This window comes from Polypterus senegalus, chromosome 11 (genome assembly GCF_016835505.1).
Source record: "Polypterus senegalus isolate Bchr_013 chromosome 11, ASM1683550v1, whole genome shotgun sequence".
In the NCBI taxonomy this organism is placed as follows: Eukaryota; Metazoa; Chordata; class Cladistia; order Polypteriformes; family Polypteridae; genus Polypterus; species Polypterus senegalus.
Window position 1 is genome coordinate 21,597,952 of NC_053164.1, and position 20,389 is coordinate 21,618,340.

Genomic DNA, 20,389 nt, shown 5'->3' on the forward strand with positions numbered 1-20,389 from the left:
ACTGAGCCATCAGGGGAGAAGGGCCTTAGTCAGGGAGGTGACCATGAACCCGATGGTCACTCTGTCAGAGCTCCAGAGGTCCTCTGTGGAAAGAGGAGAACCTTACAAAAGAACAACCATCTCTTCAGCAATCCGCCAATCAGGCCTGTATGGTAGAGTGGCCAGGCAGAAGCCACTCCTTAGTAAAAGGCACATGACAGCCCGCCTGGAGTTTGCCAAAAGGCACATGAAGGACTCTCAGACAATGAGAAACTAAATTCTCTGGTCTGATGAGACAAAGATTGAACTCTTTGGTGTGAATGCCAGGTGTCACGTTTGGAGGAAACCAGGCACTGCTCATCACCAGGCCAATACCATCCCTACAGTGAAGCATGGTGATGGCAGCATTATGCTGTGGGGATGTTTTTCAGCGGCAGGAACTGGGAGACTAGTCAGGATAAATGGGAAAGATGACTGCAGCAATGTACAGAAACATCCTGGATGAAAACCTGCTCCAGAGCACTCTTGACCTCAGACTAGGGCAATGGTTCATCTTTCAGCAGGACAACAACCCTAAGCACACAGCCAATATATCAAAGGAGTGGCTTCAGGACAACTCTGTGAATGTCCTTGAGTGGCCCAGCCAGAGGCCCAGACTTGAATCATATTGAACATCTCTGGAGGGATCTTAAAATGGCTGTGCACCGACGCTTCCCATCCAGCCTGATGGAGCTTGAGAGGTGCTGCAAAGAGGAATGGGCGAAACTGGCCAAGGATAGGTGTGCCAAGTTTGTGGCATCATATTCAAAAAGACTTGAGGCTGTAATTGCTGCCAAAGGTGCATAGACAAAGTATTGAGCAAAGGCCGTGAATACTTATGTACGTGTGATTTCTCCGTTTTTATTTTTAATAAATTTGCAAAAACCTCAAGTAAACTTTTTTCACGTTGTTATTATGGGGTGTTGTGTGTAGAATTCTGAGAAAAAAATGAATTTAATGCATTTTGGAATAAGGCTTTAACATAAAATGTGGAAAAAGTGATGCGCTGTGAATACTTTCTGGATGCACTGTGTATGTGTGTGTATATATATATATATATATATATATATATATATATACACACACACATATATACATATATATGTATATATACACACATACTGTACATCCACATATATACATATACTAGCAAAATACCCACGCTTCAGAGCGGAGAAGTAGTGTGTTAAAGAAGTAATGAAAAAGTAAAGGAAACATTTTGAAAATAACGTAACATGATTGTCAATGTAATTGTTTTGTCACTGTTGTGATATATATACACACACACATATAAACATATATATACATATATATATATATACACATACATCCACATTTATATACATGTATATATATATATATATACATATCTACATATACACACATACATATATATACACACATATATACATACACATATATATATACATACACACACATATATATAAACATATATATATATACACATATACATACATATCTACATATATACATATACACACAGATATATATATTTGTAGAATGTGTTGTGTTCAAGTTACATTCAGTGTTTGTCAATCGTTGTAAAGATAACAGGTTTCATTCATCGATTCGTTTCTTCCTGCACCAATAAACAGCTCGTCTTCTTCTTTATCTGAGATGTATCACACTGCATGCACTGGTTTTTTTTTGCACTGTCTTCCTTAAGCGGGACATTGATTTTTTCCACTGTGTGCTTAGCTGCAGTTATGAATATGCTTGAATGTGTCACACGCTTCATATTTTTTTGCTGCCTTCTCAATTGTGTAATTCGTTTTTTGTTCAGCACTCTTTGGAACTGTTGCTTTTTGTCTGTGCACTGCATCAGTTCACGTGAGCTACTCAGTGTACATGCCTTGAAGGTTCCCAGCTGTGCTGGTGCTATCTCGTGTGATGTCCACGGCTGTATTTAATGTTAGCTAAGACCTGGCACTTAAAAGTTTTTCTCGCAGTTTCACTGAGTTTATGCCAAACACCACCCTGACCATCTCATCTTCGTCTGCATAAGCACAGTCCTTCACCCGTGAATATTTAGCGGCAGTGTTTCTATTGGATTGCCGCTGATGGATGGCCTTATATGGGCAGGCATTAAATTACGAGGCGGAGTTACGCCTCCCACGGCCATCCAGCAGAAGTCTATTATAGTATATGGAGAAAAATAGGTTCCAGTTATGACCATTACGCGTAGAATTTTGAAATGAAACCTGCCCAACTTTTGTAAGTAAGCTGTAAGGAATGAGCCTGCCAAATTTCAGTCTTCTACCTACACGGGAAGTTGGAGAATTAGTGATGAGTGAGTGAGTGAGGGCTTTGCCTTTTATTAGTATAGATTATATATAATATATATATATATATATATATATATATATATATATATATATATATATATATATATATATTATAAAATGAAATCCTGGAAAGCAAAAGCAAGGCGACGATAAGTGATCTTCTCGGAAGTACTCGAAAGACATTTAAAAGACCCGTGAGACAAAAGACACTTGCCACAGAGCATCTCGCAGGGACTGTAAATATGAGACTTGGTGCCAAGAGACTGTCCCAGGGCCATCTTGCGGGAATGTGGAACGTGAGATTCTTGCAAGACATGCCCTACTTAGAACAGATATCATATAAGAGCACATCCATCAAAAACCAGTCAGTCGTGTAAACGCGTGTGCACACAGATCCTGTGCTACGGAGAATAGACACCCAACAGCGTTGGAGAGAAAAAAAGGCAGATAATAGATTATAAAACCAGTAAAATTCGGATGTATTGCAATGTTCCAGCTAGGTTGCGGCCTTCTTGGTTTTTATTGACTGTTCGGTCCAATTGAGGGAGGGCAGAGTACAGCACGGAAGACTGATAGTGGGGAATTGATTGATGTGGTAAGGGGGGCGAGACGCGGGGGATGAGGGATTGGAGAGGGTGCTAGAAAGTTGTGTTTGGGGTTACGAAGTCAGCGATTGTTCAAGTAAAACTTTTGTGACACTTTATCATGTCAGTCATTATAGTATCAAAGAAAAGATTGCATTACCGCAAAACAAAAGGTAATTAATCATCAGAACCAGGTGTAATTGAAAAAAGAGCATGACAAATCGAGGTCAAAAATAAAAGGCAAAGAGTAGACAACAAAGTCTTTTCACATTTGCATCATTCTTATACACAAAACGTGGATTTACACAATAATAGACCATACGCTATGAGAATCTGTGGTCCTGCAACAGTTAAAGCAACGACAAGAGTGAATTTTAAAGAATACACAATTCGGTCAGGTGTATATTTATGATCATGGAGAAGCAAATTTTAACAGGTAAAACGGTAATGTATATATTCTGCGAATAACATTACACACCAATAGAGATTGCGATATGCCATTCGTATTAAAATGTGTACAGTTTACTGTGAAAATAGCTTTTGCTATGACAATCAATAAATCACAGGGACAAACATTAGAAAAAGTCGGATTATTTATTAGAGAAACAGAAACAATAGTCACTCACTTGCAGTTATATGTTGCATTGTCACAATGTATCCCCAAAAAATATTGTTTTTAATGAAGCTTTAAAGTAAAAGTGCAAATAATGAAATTGAAACAATTCCAAAGAAAAAAATATAAAATTGTATATCCGATTAACCAAACACAGGGGTTGGCGAATAAAGCGAGCAGGGGGTGAATCCCCTTAGTGTATATATATATATATATATATATATATATATATATATATATATATATATATATATATATATATATATATATATATATATATATATATATATATATATATGTATATATATCTCTACTAATAAAAGGCAAAGCCCTCACTGACTCACTCATCACTAATTCTCCAATTTTCCGTGTAGGTAGAAGACTGAAATTTGGCTGGCTCATTCCTTATAGGTTACTTACAAAAGTTAAGCAGGTTTCATTTTGAAATTCTACACGTAACGGTCATAACTGAATCCTACTTACGTACATATATACGTCCATAGCCTGCAGCTCGGTCGCCGTGTGAGGCTGCATTGCGTCGCCCATCCCCACGCCTTCCACGTAATTGGCTGCTTGCCCATATAAGGCCATCCGTTGCTCTGATCTCTTCATTCCCTTCCTTGCTTCGCCACGGTATTCATGTCTCCTTGCTAATAACTGCAGCCTTTTTATTTAATCCACGGCTTCTCTGCTGTTTTATTGTGCTAATAACTGCAGCCTTTTTATTTAATCCACGGCTTCTCCACTGTTTTATTGTTCGTTTATTATGCTTATAGTTATTGTGTAGGTATTTTAGACTTAGTTTACATTGTTCAGGTACCCATTTCTTTTACCGTTCCAACTGTACCCCCATTAACATGTCTTTCGCGGTGATCACCATCAATCAAATAACTGTCACTTACCGAGTGGTTTCCATGCCCGGAGATGCCACCTGCCTTTTCCATTCTCGATACAGGAGATAATTATACTACACAGGAGCACTATAAGAGTGAAATGCTTAAGCCCTTCACCTATGCTTCTCCATGTGAGTTAATGGCTGCCGCTGAATTGTTCGGTTGTCACTTTCAAGTGTACCGAAATGGCCAAATATTTTACACCTTTGGAGAACCGCCAATGCCTCTTAAACATCTTAGATTCACAGGTGACGATTTGAGTAGTGGACACTTTGATGTTTATGAATGTTTCAACTCTCAAAAGCTAAATGCACAGTTATCGATGAAGCCAGTTGTATGCTTACAATGCTTGACAGATGCCGAATGTCACTTCAACACAAGTCCTGCAAATACCAACGTAATTGAAACAAACCATGAAACTCAAACTGATTATGACAGCAGCAATCCAAGCTGTGAGAAACCAGTAAAAAGGAGGCGTGTCAGACGTTATGATACATTTTCTGATGCAGCTAGACAGAAACAACTTCGTGACGCTGCTGCCAAATACTCGCAGAAAAATCCACAAGTTAATAGACACGCTGTCGTTAAATACTCACAAGCAAATTTACAACTTAATAGAGATGCTGCCTCTAAATACTTGTGGCAAATCCACAAGTTCATAGAGACATTGTCGCTAAATACTCGCAGGCAATCCACAAGTTAATACTGGGAATGCCTGTTAAACATCTTAGATTCATGAGTACCGCTTTGGGCAGTGAACACTTCGATGAATGAAACCTGTTATCTTTACAACGGTTGACAAACACGGAATGTAACTTGAACACAACACGTCCTCCAAATACGAACCTGATTGAAAGAAATAATGATAATCAAATCCTTGATGATAGCAACACTCATAACAGTCACAAAACAATTACATTGACAATCAGGTTATGTTATTTTTAAAATGCTTTTTTTTTTTTTTTGGCCAAAATTTCATTGCAGAAACTCAAAATCATACTCAGTAGTTTGTATGGCCCCCACATACTTGTATGCATGCCTGACAATGTCGGGGCATGCTCCTAATGAGAAGACAGATGGTGTCCTGGGGGATCTCCTCCTAGATCTGGACCAGGGCATCACTGAGCTCCTAGACAGTCTGAGGTGCAACCTGTTGGTGTCGGATGGACCGAAACAGAGGTGTTCTATTGGATTTAGGTCAGGTGAGCGTGGGGGCCAGTCAGTGGTATCAGTTCCTTCATCCTCCAGAAACTGCCTGCTTACTCTCGCCACATGATGCCAAGCATTGTCGTGAACCAGGAGGAACCCATGACCCACTGAACCAGCATAGGGTCTGACAACGAGTCCAAGGATTTCATCCCGATACCCAATGGCCGTCAAGGTTCCATTGTCTAGCCTATAGAGCTCTGTGCATCCCTCCATGTATATGCCTCCCCAGACCATTGCTGACCCACCACCAAACTGGTCGTGCTGAACGATGTTACAGGCAGCATAACGTTCTCCACAGCTTCTCCAGACCTTTTCACAACTGTCACATGTGCTCAGGATGAACCTGCTCTCATCTGTGAAAAGCACAGGGTGCCAGTGGTGGACCTGCCAATTCTGGTATTCTAAGGCAAATGCCAATCGAGCTCCATGGTGCCAGTCAGTGAGCAATGGGCCCACTAGTGTACGTCAGGCCCTTAGTCCACCCTCATGAACTGTGTTTCTGATTGTTTGGTTAGAGACATTCACACCAGTGGCCTGCTGGAGGTCATTTTGTAGAGCTCTGCCAGTGCTCATCCTGTTCCTCCTTGCCCAAAGGGGCAGATACCGGTCCTGCTGATAGGTTAAGGACCTTCTGTGGCCCTGTCCTGCTCACCTAGAGTAACTGCCAGTCTCCTGGAATCTCCTCCATGCCCTTGAGACTGTGCTGGGAGACACAGCAAACCTTCTGGCAATGGCACGTATTGATGTGAAGATGGACTACTGTGCACCCTCTGTAGGGTTCAGGTATCACCTCATTGTACCAGTTGTGACACTGACTGTAGCCAAATGCAAAACTAGTGAAAAAACGGTCAGAAAAGATGAGGAGGGAAAAATGTCAGTGGCCTCCACCTGTTAAACCATTCCTGCCTTGGGGGTTGTTTCATTGTTGCCCCTCTAGTGCACCTGTTTTAAAATTCATTAACACCAAAGCAGCTGAAACTGATTATCAACCCCCTCTGCTACTTAACTGACCAGATCAATATCCCAGAAGTTTCACTTGATACTATACTCTGATTAAAAAGTGTTCCTTGAATTTTTTGGCCAATATATATACAGTGGAACCTCGGTTCATGACCATAATCCGTTCCACAACTCTGGTCGTAAACCGATTTAGTTGTGAACTGAAGTAATTTCCCCCATAGGATTGTATGTAAATACAATTAATCCGTTCCAGACCGTATGAACTGTATGTAAATATGTTTTTTTTAAAGATTTTTAAGCACAAATATAGTTAATCTATACTAATAAAAGGCAAAGCCCTCACTCACTCACTCACTCACTCATCACTAATTCTCCAACTTCCCGTATAGGTAGGCTTAATTTGGCAGGCTTATTCCTTACAGCTTACTTACAAAAGTTAAGCAGGTTTCATTTCGAAATTCTAAATGTAACGGTCGATAACGGTCGACAACGTCCGCCATGTTGAACTTTCTTATTTATGGCCCCATCTTCACGAAATTTGGTAGGCGGCTTCCCTGTGCTAACCAAAACCGATGTACTTACTTATTTCGATGGTATGACGCCACTGTCGGCCGCCATATTGAACTTTCCAACGTCACCAGTTTTCAAACTTCCCGTAGGTAGAAGGCTGACCCCATCTTCACGAAATTTGGTAGGTGGCTTCCCTGCGCTAACCAAAACCAATGTACATACTTATTTTGGTGGTATGACGCCACTGTCGGCCGCCATATTGAATTTTCCAACCGTCACTAATTCTCCAATTTCCCGTGTAGGTAACAACGTCCACCATATTGAACTTTCTTATTCATGGCCCCATCTTCACGAAATTTGGTAGGCGGCTTCCTTGCGCTAACCGAAACCAATGTACATACTAATTTCGGTGGTATGATGCCACTGTCAGCCGCCATATTGAACTTTCCAACGTCACTGATTCTCCAACTTCCCGTGTAGGTAGAAGGCTGAAATTTTGTACTTATTTCGGTGGTATGATGCCACTGTCGCCATATTGAACTTTTAACGGAAACCGATACCCGTACTTATTTCGTTGGTATGACACCACTGTCGGCCGCCATATTGAACTTTCCAACGTCACTAATTCTCCAATTTCCCGTGTAAGTAGAAGGCTGAAATTTGGCAGGCTCCTTCCTTACAGCTTACTTACACCAGTTAAGCAGGTTTCATTTCGAAATTCTACGCGTAACGTCATAACGGTCAACAAAGTTCGCCATGTTGAACTTTCTTATTTACGGCCCCATCTTCACGAAATTTGGTAGATGGCTTCCCTGAGCTAACCGAAACCAATGTACGTACTTACTTCGGTGGTATGACGCTACTGTCAGCTGCCATATTGAACTTTCCAACATGACTAATTCTCCAACTTCCCGTGTAGGTAGAAGGCTGAAATTTGGCAGGCTCATTCCTTACAGCTTACTTACAAAGTTAAGCAGGTTTCATTTCGAAATTCTACGCATAATGGTCATAACGGTCAACAACGTTCGCCATGTTGAACTTTCTTATTTATGTCCCCATCTTCACAAAATTTGGTAGGTGGCTTCCCTGAGCTAACCGAAACAAATGTGTGTACTTATTTTGGTGGTATGATGCCACTGTCGGCCGCCATTTTGAACTTTTCAACAGTCTTTGTTACTTATGGGCTCATCTTCAAGAAATTTGGTACACAGGTTCCCAACGCTAACTGAATCCTACTTATGTACATATATATGTCCGTAGCCTGCAGCTCGGTCGCCGTGTGAGGCAGCATTGGGTCCCCCATCCCAACGCCTCCCACGTTGTTGGCTGCCTGCCTATATAAGGCCGTCTGTCGCTCCGGTCTCTACATTCCCTTCCTTGCTTCGTCATGGGATTCACGTCTCACTGCTGATAACTACAGCCTTTTTATTTAATCCACGGCTTCTCCGCTGTTTTATTGTTCATTTATTACAATTATAGTTATTGTGTTGGTATTTTAGACTTACTTTACATTGTTCAGGTATCCATTTCCTTTATCAATTCCAACCATACCCCTATTAACACGTCTATCGAGGTGATCATCATCGATCAAAGAACTGTCACTTACCGAGTGGTTTCCATGCCCAGAGATGGCACCTACCTTTTCCATTCTCTGTGTTACATATTGCACGGCCATATCAGGCTCACTCTTGATATCCGGAGGAACATTCTGTCTTATGTATTGAATGACTAGGACAGGTTCAAGGTGTGGACTGATGACGGTACAGGAGATAATTATACTACACAGGAGCACTATAAGAGTATAATGCTTAAGCACTTCACCTATGGTTCTACATGTGAGTTGATGGCTGCCGCTGAATTGTTCGGTTGTCACTTTCAAGTGTACCGAAATGGCCAAATATTTAACACCTTTCGAAATCGCCAATGCCTCTTAAACATCTTAGATTGACAGGTGATGATTTCAGTAGTGGACACTTTGATGTTTATGAATGTTTAAACTCTCAAAAGCTGGATGTGATTTTATCGATGAAACCGGTTGTGTGCTTACAACGCTTGACAGATGCCGAATGTCTCTTCAACACAAGTCCTACAAATACTGTCGTAATTGAAACAAACCATGAAACTCAAACAGATTATGACAGCAGCAATCCAAGCTGTGAGATTTGAGACAAGATTACTGTTCACATGGCCAGCTGTAAGTTACATGCTCAAGAGTAAGCACAGCGCACAGCTTCGTAATGTTACAACCGGAGGGCCGAACTGACAACATGGTATACAAAGAGATCCTTAACAAATAATTATTGGCATATTTTCCCTCAGTTTAAAAAGGTTTAATTTTCTTCTTAATAAAAATTTTAATGCAGTACTTCGCCGCTGCAAGCGCGGGTATTTTGCTAGTATATATACAGTATATATGTGTGTGTGTGTGTATATGCATATATATGTTTATATGCGTGTGTGTGTGTGTGTGTGTGTATATATATATATATATATATATATATATATATATATATATCTGCCAGCAACACTCATGACAATGACAAAACAATTACATTGTCAATTATGTTACATTATTATTAAAATGTTTCCTTTTCTTTTTCATTACTTTTTTGACACACTACTTCTTCGCTGCGAAGCGCGGGTATTTTGCTAGTTATACCATAGAATGCACAGCGTAATAGTAAACTAAATGTAAAAACATTGAATAACACTGAGAAAACTTTGAACAACAGAGAACAACAACAACAACAACATTTATTTATATAGCACATTTTCATACAAACAGTAGCTCAAAGTGCTTTACATATTAAAGAATAGAAAAATGAAAGACATAATTATAAAAAATAAATCAACATTAACATCGAATAAGAGTAAGGTTCAATGGCCAGGGGGGACAGAAAAAACAAAAAAAACTCCAGACGGCTGAAGAAAAAATAAAATCTGTAGGGATTCCAGACCATGATACCGCCCAGTCCCCTCTGGGCATCCCAGTCCCCTCTGGAGAAAACTAACACTGCAAGAGTTTACGCTATAGCGCTACGAAGCGCTTGCTAAAAACACTTTTTTAAATGAGTTTTAAGCACAGGGAATACAATCATAATGTGAAAAATCCTTAGTTTAATAAACCACCAAGAAAAGTAACATTGCAACAATGCACACTACGAACCGATCGCTGTAAACAGAAGTGGAGGTTAAAATCCAATAGAAAAAATCTTCATTAAATACAACATGATTAAAACAATGCTCGGATCTGTCTCTTTAAAAACAAGCCTTATGCGTCCAGCCATCTCTCTCTCGTGTGTGTGTGTGTGTGTGTCTCGTGCATGTGTGTCTCCCTCTGTGCGCGCGTGTGTGTGTGTGTCTCTCTCGCTCTCGCTTGCGCGCGTGTGTGTCTCACTCTGTGCGCGTGTGTGTGTGTGTGTGTGTCTCTCTCTGTGTGCGTGTCTCTCTCTCTTGCTACACAGGGAATGCACAGGGAGAGACTGAACTCGTGTGGAAAACATAGGCGCAAACATACCGAAAGGGAAACTGGCTTGTACCTGTGGTCGTGAACAGATGCAGTAGTTTGCCGAACAATTTGGTCGTAAACCGATTTGTACGTGTTCCGAGATGTTCGTGAACTGAGGTTACACTGTATATAAATCCTAGGACGAGACTTTTTCAGAAAGATAATTTGAAGTCCTACAAGAAGAGAATTTTTGGCAAGAGATTTAACTATGCCTGAGGCGGAAATAAAAGACAAAGAGTAGAAGACAAAGTAGAATGTCGTAAAGAGGTTCAAAAACGTTGGCACGATACACATGCAGAAAAGGTTAGAGATAATGAAGGTACTAAAATTCGAAAGTCTCAAAAAACTGTTAGGAAAGATCAGATAAGCGCAAAAAAACGGAAATTATTACATGGTGTAATAACGGAACAGCGAAAAGAGATCGATTTATATGGACATAGGTGATATGACAGAAATATATATATATATATATATATTGTTTGGCTTTAAAGTTTAAGTCGAAGACTTGTAGATTGTCTATTTTGTGTTGTCATTAGGGAAAAGTAGTGTTTCTTCCCAATGAAGAGGCGTATCCGCAAGAAATAAAAGATTTGTTATTTGGTGAAAGTGAAATCCACAAACATTACAGGCAAAATATCAAATCTACAATAATCTGTTCGCATTCGCATCATTCAGTGCTAAAAATGTAGATTTAAATGATTTAGGACCATACACTATTGGAATCTGTAGTCCCGCAAAAATTAAAGCTATTACGAGTTTAATTTCAAAGAAACCACAATTCGGTCAGGTTTATATTTATGATCACAGAGAAGCGATGCAACATAGAATCGAAAGAGTTAAGAAATCGGACGTATTAGAAATTCTACAGCCAATAATAGGTACAAATTCAAACATCCAAAAGTATCTCACTTTACACTCACTTTATCTGAAAAACACGGGCAAAGAAGTTTTCTTGAATTTCTATATTAATCGAAAGATCCCGCTCGCATATATAATAATCCAACATGTGACAAATATTCAGCGATAATAGTTTCGAACGACAGAAATTTCAAAGACAAAGCTGATATTCGTGTTTATCCAAAAGCACAACGCAATTAAACGCAAGCGGCAGATCTGGGAAGAAAAAAAAATATAAAAAAGCTCTATTTAAAGCTCGCTCAGAATACTATTCTACAATAATAGATAGCAATAATAAAAATCCTTGGGTATTGTTTAGAACAGTTGCTAAATTAACAAATGGGAATTCAGATCTACAGTGCAAAATGCCAACAGATATAAGCAGTACAGACTTTATGAACTTCTTTAATGAGAAAATTAAAAATATAACATCCCAGATCTCAGTATCACAGTACAAACTGCATACTAGCTTAGCAGACCCTGCCTCACATTGCATTCAGCACTTTAGTAATTTTAATCCTGTAAATGAACAGGAAGTCTTAACTTTAATTTCTAAAATGAAACCCACTACTTGCTCCTTAGATCCAGTGCCAACAAAAAGTGCAATGGATGTTCTTACAGCATCTATTCTAAACATTATCAATAGTTCATTATTGCATGGCACAGCACCTGGTGCACTAAAAGTGTCAGTCATTAAACCATTACTTAAAAAGTCAGACCTAGACCCACATATACTAAATAATTATAGGCCTATTTCAAATTTACCCTTTCTGTCTAAAATACTAGAAAAAGTAGTCGCCAATCAGCTTTAGTCACACCTTACTTATTACAATTTATTTGAGAAATTCCAGTCTGGTTTCCGAACTCGTCATAGTACAGAAACAGCACTAACACGGGTTGTAAACAACATTCTAATATCCTCTGATGAAGAAAATTCCACTGTAATTATGTTGTTAGACTTAAGCACAATGTTTGACACCATTGGCCATTCTATTTTACTGCACAGGCTAGAAAATGGTGCTTGCCTTACAGGCACTGTGCTCGCTTGGTTTAGTTCTTATTTATCAAATCAGTTCCAATATGTACAGAAATGTGCTGACGGTACTCCATCATTATACACAAGTGAGATATGGTGCCATGCAGGGCTCAGTCCTGGGACCTTTACTGTTTTCATTTTACAGGCTTCCACTGGGATCTATCATTAGGAAACATGATGTTAATTTTCACTTGTATGCAGATGACACCCAGTTATACCTTTCATTTAGATCAAATGAAGTTTATCTGATGTTGTCTTTAATTAGTTGTGTTAGTGAATTAAAGGAGTGGATGGATCAGCTGTCTCAGCTGTGGAATGGCCAAATGGGAGAGGCAGCTTGATGGCTGATGTCTCGAGGACTCTAAACAAATCCAAATCATATTATGTGATATCATCTACTGTTAAATTCTGCTCCGTACTTGTAAAATTTTTATTTTTATAATGTATTGAGGATTTGTTCTGTTCTGTTCTGTGTATTGTATTGTATTGACTCCCTTCTTTTTGACACCCACTGCATGCCCAACCTACCTGGAAAGGGGTCTCTTTTTAAACTGCCTTTCCCAAGGTTTCTTCCATTTTTTCCCCTACAAGGGTTTTTTTGGGAGTTTTTCCTTGTCATCTTAGAGAGTCAAGGCTAGGGGGCTGTCAAGAGGCAGGGCCCATTGTGGCACTTCTTGTGTGATTTTGGGCTATACAAAAATAAATTGTATTGTATTGTACTAGAGCGTATGACCTGCACGGCGGTTGGCGAGCTGTATATATATAATATATATTTGATGATAGGGCTAAACCACTACCACCAATAAACCTTAAAATAGCCCTTAAAGAGCTCAGCCATCATGCTGCCTATTCCCTGAAATGAACACCATGATTCTTTCTCTGCATGTGACCATGTGTCACTTAGTGGTCTTGGTTTTTTGTCCTCCTGTCTGATTTTCATAGCATCTGCTTATTATGTGAGGAAGCAGACTGATGCCTGGTGCCACCCAGCAGCAAGGAAACTTAAAGTAATTTGCACATCTTTTCCTAACCCCTGTCTCATTCTAAGTTGAGAATCAGGCACCTCATATATTCTGTGATGGTACCCACAACCTAGGATAATTTTGAGGACATTTCATTCCTATACTCAGGCTGCCACTCTGTAATTTCTGTAATTCATGCAATAGTGCCTCTGCCCACTGTATTTCCTGACCACTATTCATTACAGAATGTACCATATTACATTACATTGTGCCCAGTTAAATGAAGGAATTCATAGGCCAGTGTTCTCAAACTTGTTGCCTGGAGAGCTGCAGTAGCTGCTCGTGTTTGTTGAAAAAAAAAAAATTCTTCATTGAAGCTAATGCTGGTTAGATGTTCCTTTTTTATCAATAAAAATATTTTTTAATTGGGACATTATTAGAACAAATTAAAAATAGAAATTAATCATGATTTTTTTCACGCATTAATATGTAACTTGTTTTCATCTATGTTTTTGTTTCATCATTGGCATAATTTCAGAAATATACATTACACTTTGCAGTACTCTACAGTAAAACTGAAGCATTTATTTAATGTGTCAAATTGTAAATTGTTCCATTTCTGCACTTCTAAGTAGGTCAGAACACAGCAATGGCTCGCCATATAACCCCAGGAGACAAGACTAATTTTCTAGTGAAGGGCAGCAGTGTATGATATTGATAAATGGCTGAAGTTTTCATTGGCTGTTTAGATTGGCAATGTCTTCCCTTTCCTTAACTATCAGTGAATCCAGTGAAATTTGTAATATGTGAGCATCAATAGCCTGAAACCTCATTCTGTCAGTTTGTTCTTTGCCACCTTGATCCATGAATCCCATAAGTCTACTGGTGTTTGCTAGGTGGGTTTTGTAAATGTGTTTTTTCTCTGATATGCGAAAACAGATGTTTACTTGCCAGTGAGCATATTTAAACTCATTGGGTCCCAACAGATGTCAGCTTTTATGATCTTTGAATGTTTCCTTGTGGACCTGCAGCTGTTCCATCTGGAGTGAACTGGGCAAACCTTATTTCAATGACATTTTCAATATTTATATTTCAGTTCAGAATAGTGACACCCTTGATAAAGATGAACAAAAAGACTATAAGAAAAACTCTAGTACTTTTAGCAACACAAGGATTGCTTTATTTTAAAGGTTGGTGGTGCTGTCAAATTATTTGTAATGAATGGGTCTGTCCTCAAATGATGCCCTGAACAATGGAGACTGGGGGAAAAAGATTTCAAGGGGAACCAGATAACCTGGTTAAAACCAGAAATTTGTTATTAAACTAGTCATGATGATAAATCAATTAAAGAATTAAACTAAAATTAAACTTAAACTAAAACTGTGTCAAAGTTTTTAAATATATTAACTGGCATAATTTGTGGCCCTTTTTTTCAAATATTTTTTCAACCCATCTTTTGCAAGTGTAATGCCTCAGTGGTTTTGCACAATAATTTGTGACACCTTGAACATGATTATAAACTGATAAGTAGTTCAACTGCAGATGTAAATGTAGTTATTTGAAAGAATGAACAGTACTTTCATGAATCTGGTGCAGCTTGTGAGAGCTAAAGCACATCATTTCTTTTCTGTGTCTGTTTGTGGTGTTCTGACAGCAAGATGGGTTGTAGCTAATTATAGGAGAGAGAGAGAGAGATGAGAGGAAGGTGATTTATTACAGGAAGCACAGAAAGTCATGTTTCAGGAAAGTTAGAGTAAGTTAGTAATGCTGTTTTTTTGGTTGGGGTGGGCTTGAAAAGATTGGAATTTATATATGAGAAGAACCTTAAGCTTGGATTTTAAAACTTAAGTGCCAAAGTGGCTGCCTTTTCTTGTCAGCATTGTGACCTTTGCAGTAGCTGGATGTGGTGGGATTTGTAAATTGGGCCAGCTTAATTATTTCTTTCATATACCTGTTAAAAGGTCCTGATTTCTTTTAATGTGAATAACTGTTTATAATGTTTAAAGACAAGAATTAAATTTGACTATAACAGTAATATCACTTTATATTTCATGATTAACTTGCTTAATGCATAATATGTAAGTAACCCATTTAACACTATTACTGATGTAATAGTTTTTTCTTTTCCTTTTTTGTTGCATGTAAAACATATTTATATCTTTGCTGCTGAATGGGTCACCATGGAACCTAGAAATTGTAGGGCTCTTGCACAATTTAACACATATCCTTATTCTGATGGCAGTATTCAGAACTTTTACTGTAGTTGCAAAGGACAGAGCAACATCAGCGTAATGATGTCACATTTTATTTAATAGAAATGACATGTCGGAGACTATTTAATAGGAAATATTCTAACACCACAGCAGAACCTGATAGCTCAAAGACCAGTGGTATTGCCTTGACTTTAAAGTGGAGGTTGTACATTCTGAGTCTGACTGAAATAGAACAGAAATGAAAAATGTCATTCTTGTTAAACTTGGACAAGGCACATCCTGCACCTTTTAATTTATGTTTTGTCTTTAAATGTATTATACTGGATGGAGTCAACAGAAAGCTAGGGTTTATGGCAGCCTTGTGTATTTTATGATTAATATTGATCCTATCAGGACCATAAAATGCTACAGTTTGTTGAGTCTTACCAAGTGTACAGTTAAAAGGATAATTAGATTTATATTATTTGGCATTGAGAAACAATGAGTAGAAGGAACTAGAAGTTATGAATAGTTGGAGGATATGATTTTTTGTTTTATATTTATCTTCCTACTGTATCTGTATATAATCTACTTTTTCCAATAAGGAAATTGGCACCAGTCCATCTAAAAGTAAACATTTTCACACACTTGCTGTATATTCAGATATGTTAAGTAATTTTGAAAGCTTTAATAGTATGTTACTGGTTGAAACTCCAGCTTCTATTTTTCATACCATAACTTTTATAGAAAACACTATTGTTTTGTAATCATTAATGTAGTGCAAATCACAGCGCACATTCTGATGTCATGTACAGTAGTATATAGAGACTGAGTGTGCTATCGAATGAAGGTGTACATTGGGATTTAGGTCAGATTCCACTGGACTCAACCTACAAGTTGTGATATGAGACCTTTTCACACTCATGTTGGTAATTTGCAGTCAGTATTAAGAAATACAGCCTGACAAACTGCCAGTAAGATGTAGTAAAACCCCAGTAAAATTGTTCTTGCTTTGAATACAACAAAAACATATAAAAAAATAAATGTGCTATATATTTAAAGTACATTTAGAAATTGGAACAGGCAGATGTGCAAAGGAGAACCAAACCAGTCAGTATTGCACAATAAAAAAAGATGAGGAAGTCAGACATCTGGAGTAGACTTTCATTGCCTTGGGATTCAAAAGGAAAGGAGCTGAACTTTTTGAGCTATGTTTAATGTACAGTATCTCATGCTAAGTTTAAACCCAGTAATATATCTATAAGTGTATTAATGTTTTAGCCACAAATTGACTCTCAAGATGTTAGTGTATTTGTATATGTAATGGAAAAATTACTAGCAGAACACATTTATCGTCACATTCATTATTTCCAATGCACATTTGTAACTATGCACTTTTGTTGGTACCCTTTTGTCACAAGCACTTAATGTATGTCGTTGTCACAGCTAAAATTCCATCATTCAGATGTCAGAGGAAGCACACATCCCTCAAACAAAGTACTATGGGTTATTTTTGTATAGAGATGTAATCTAGGTCAGCCTTTGAAAAAGGTGTGTTTCTATTACATTCTATATTTAATGTTATAATGCCATAATGATGAAAGAAATAAAGTTAGAAACTTTTTACAATAGAGTTAAGTGTTCTTCATAGAGAACTGTTTTGATTGCAAAATCAACAAACATTAGGAAGCAGAACAAGGCTCACAGCCTGGCTTCAAGGGTTTTCTACTGTATTACAAACTCCACATGCGGCATTATATTGTATATTGGTTATAACAAACAGAGGAAATTATTACAGTGCAAGTTGCTGTTTTTGTTACTTTTATTTTTCCTTCAAAACTATTTAATGCTGTGCTGGGTACCCATTTCTTCCATCTTTTTTGACATTCATCCTCATGTGGTGCCTGTGCTTGATCTTAGGGCTTGTATGAATTTTAATCAATTTTGCATAAAAGAGATTTTGAAAATTCTAATATTTTTATTGTAGTGTTAGGTTGGATTAGATCTTTGGGAAACATGGTGTTTTTAATAGTAACCAAAGCAGATGAGTTTTTGACTTATCTAGGTATGATTTTTCAAAAATTCTACAGGATTTTTCATATTTTTGTGTCAAACTAAATATAAGCTGCCATGTTCTAGTTTGAAAGCAAAGGCTTACCTGTACTTCTGGTTATCCATTATACAGATAATGCAATTGCTATTCAATTTTCATGGCTTGTGTAAGGTTTGAGCAATTCAGGCTCAGTAAGAGTGACTTGGACATCTTTGTATGTGTGCCTTTGATCTTCTGAACATCCTGTATGAATATTCTTGCTAACATGTATGATTATGCTAAAGAATGTCACCGGTGTCTTTCATTTTTTTTATTTGCAGGTGTCTGTTTGCAATGGTTTTATAGACGTGTCCAGATTGATGAACACATACAACACCTTTCTTGAGACCTTCACATTTCTCTTAATAAGAGCAAGCTGTGTGGGTAAGAACAGACTAATTCATTTATTTATAGTAGAGAGCCTTTCAAATTTTGTTGAGGGAACTGGCTTTTTTTTGGTTAATTTGCCTCCCCAGTTATTTTAGCACTTGGTTATACTGTATTTACTTTGTTCAGCTAATAAACCCTGTGAATCATGTATTTTTTGAAAAAAAAGCAATTAATTTTCTATTGTGCGCATCAGATTTTACAAAAATGCATAGAATTGGGGGAATAAATACTTTTTTTAAAAAGTAAGATGCTATTTTAAATAAAACAATTTGGCATTAAAATATAAAAGTTTATAGAAATACAATAGGGTTCTTCAAATTAGTCAGTTGACACTGAGCACAAGGCAGGAGCCAGCCATAGAAGATATGCAAGTATATGTCAATATCAACTTATGCACATACTCAAAAGGAGCAAATTTAAAGTTACCAATTAAGCCTTCAATGAAGTGCTTGAGATGTGAACAGAAACCACTGCTCCCACAGAAAAATCTAAAGAGACACATTGGATATGTACTGCACAAATGCCACACAGGCAGTAACTGTGAACTATGATCACAACTGTAGAGCTGTGTGACGCCAGTGCTGATTACTGTGCCACCTGCTTTATATATTGTATACATTCCTTAAATTCTTGAAATTATTTAACAAAGGTTGACAATAAAAACTCTACTAAACCATCCTGGTTTTTCACATTATTGTGGCTTCTGTATAAACTTCAATATTTATACTCGATTAAAAGCTGACTAAAGAGAGGTTTCACCTCATAATTTATAATTCTGGTAATAATTACAGAAGATTTAAATGTGTATTTTTACGTGTGCCAGTTTTAATGGGCAATCTTACCAGCACTGAAAATGATCATCTTTTTTGAATAAACAAAATCTGTTTTTTTTCCAACTAACTGTGCATCTTGTGTTCTTCTCCTGTGTTTTCAATGTACTATTTTTATCTAGTTGTCTCTACAGTCAGGAAGTGTCACGGATGCCAGATGTCAGAAAAATTGTTATCTACTAGGCCAGACTTACTAAGGGTCATTTTCATATATTAAGCTGTGGGTGTGACTTATTTGTTTAAGTGTTGGCTCAAATAAAGGAAACACTCTTCACCTTAGCCCAGGGGTCCTCAATCCCAGTCCTGGAGAGCCGCAGTGGCTGCAGGTTTTTGTTCAGACCTGGTTGCTTAATTAGAAAGCAATTCTTGCCAATAAAGCACTAACAAGCTATGAAATTAAATTAACTCTGCTATGTCAGGTCATTCTCATATCCTAGATTTTCTTTCCCTTTCTATCATGCAAATGATTTGAAGGCTAAAATTGACGAGTAATTCTCAGTCCTTCACTTTTTTCTATTCATTTTTCTTCCAAGTATTTAATTAAACCCAATAGTGCAGATAAATACACGCAGGTGTAAATGTAAATAAGCTAAATGGAGAAATGCTGCTCTCTCTTGTCATTTGCATGTTATTGATAATAAGGAGCAATTAAAATAGCTGTTTAAGACAAAATTAAGCAATAAGGGCTCAAAATCACTAAAGTGAAGCAGAAGTGTTACTTTAGCAATAAGTGCTTTTTATTAATCAACTGGGTTGGAGCAAAATCCTGCAGCCACTGCGGCTATCCAGGACCGTGATTGAGGACCCCTGCCTTAGCCCAATGACATAAGTTTGGTCAGCATTTTTTCACCAAGTCAAGACTGGAGATTTCTGTTATGTAGTCAAATATAGAGATAGAAGTCTTTCTTTTACAGACTGCACATGGGATCATGATATTCAAAGAGGGGTTTTAATTTTGTCATTTAGTGATCAGCTGCATTTGGAGTTTAACATTATGACAAAACAGTTTTTATGTTTTAATCTTTTTTTTTTGTTGTTTGTTCTAAACTTTTACACAGATCGGTGACTTTTATAACCATAGCTTACCATTTTTTCATTTCCCAGTTTGGCATACATTACCATTCACCACTATTATCAGATGATCAGCTTTTGCACGATTTACAGTTTCCATCACTCATAGAGCCAATGCATACTACTATTGTAGATTCAGAAAGGTATCCATCATGATTGCTATCTCCACTGATTTCTCAGTTTTTGTAGGCATTAAGATCTGCCTTTTGTTTTTATGCTTCTACAAATCACAGGTCATCCTGTAATTTCTGTTCCCTTGTGCATGTACACATATAATCAGATTATACTGTAGCTGTGCTTTTATCTTCAGCCCCCTTC

General features: G+C 37.8%; 1 protein-coding gene across 2 annotated transcripts in view; it reads left to right on the forward strand.

The window, feature by feature from the left end:
* Window positions 1-20,389, forward strand: part of LOC120538729 (CLOCK-interacting pacemaker-like) — a 153,235-nt gene that overhangs the window by 49,283 nt on the left and 83,563 nt on the right. For both annotated transcript variants that reach the window (XM_039768148.1, XM_039768149.1), the window contains exon 2: window positions 18,062-18,164. The gene's annotated coding sequence lies outside the window, so the exon portion shown is untranslated. The remainder of the gene's footprint in view (window positions 1-18,061; window positions 18,165-20,389) is intronic.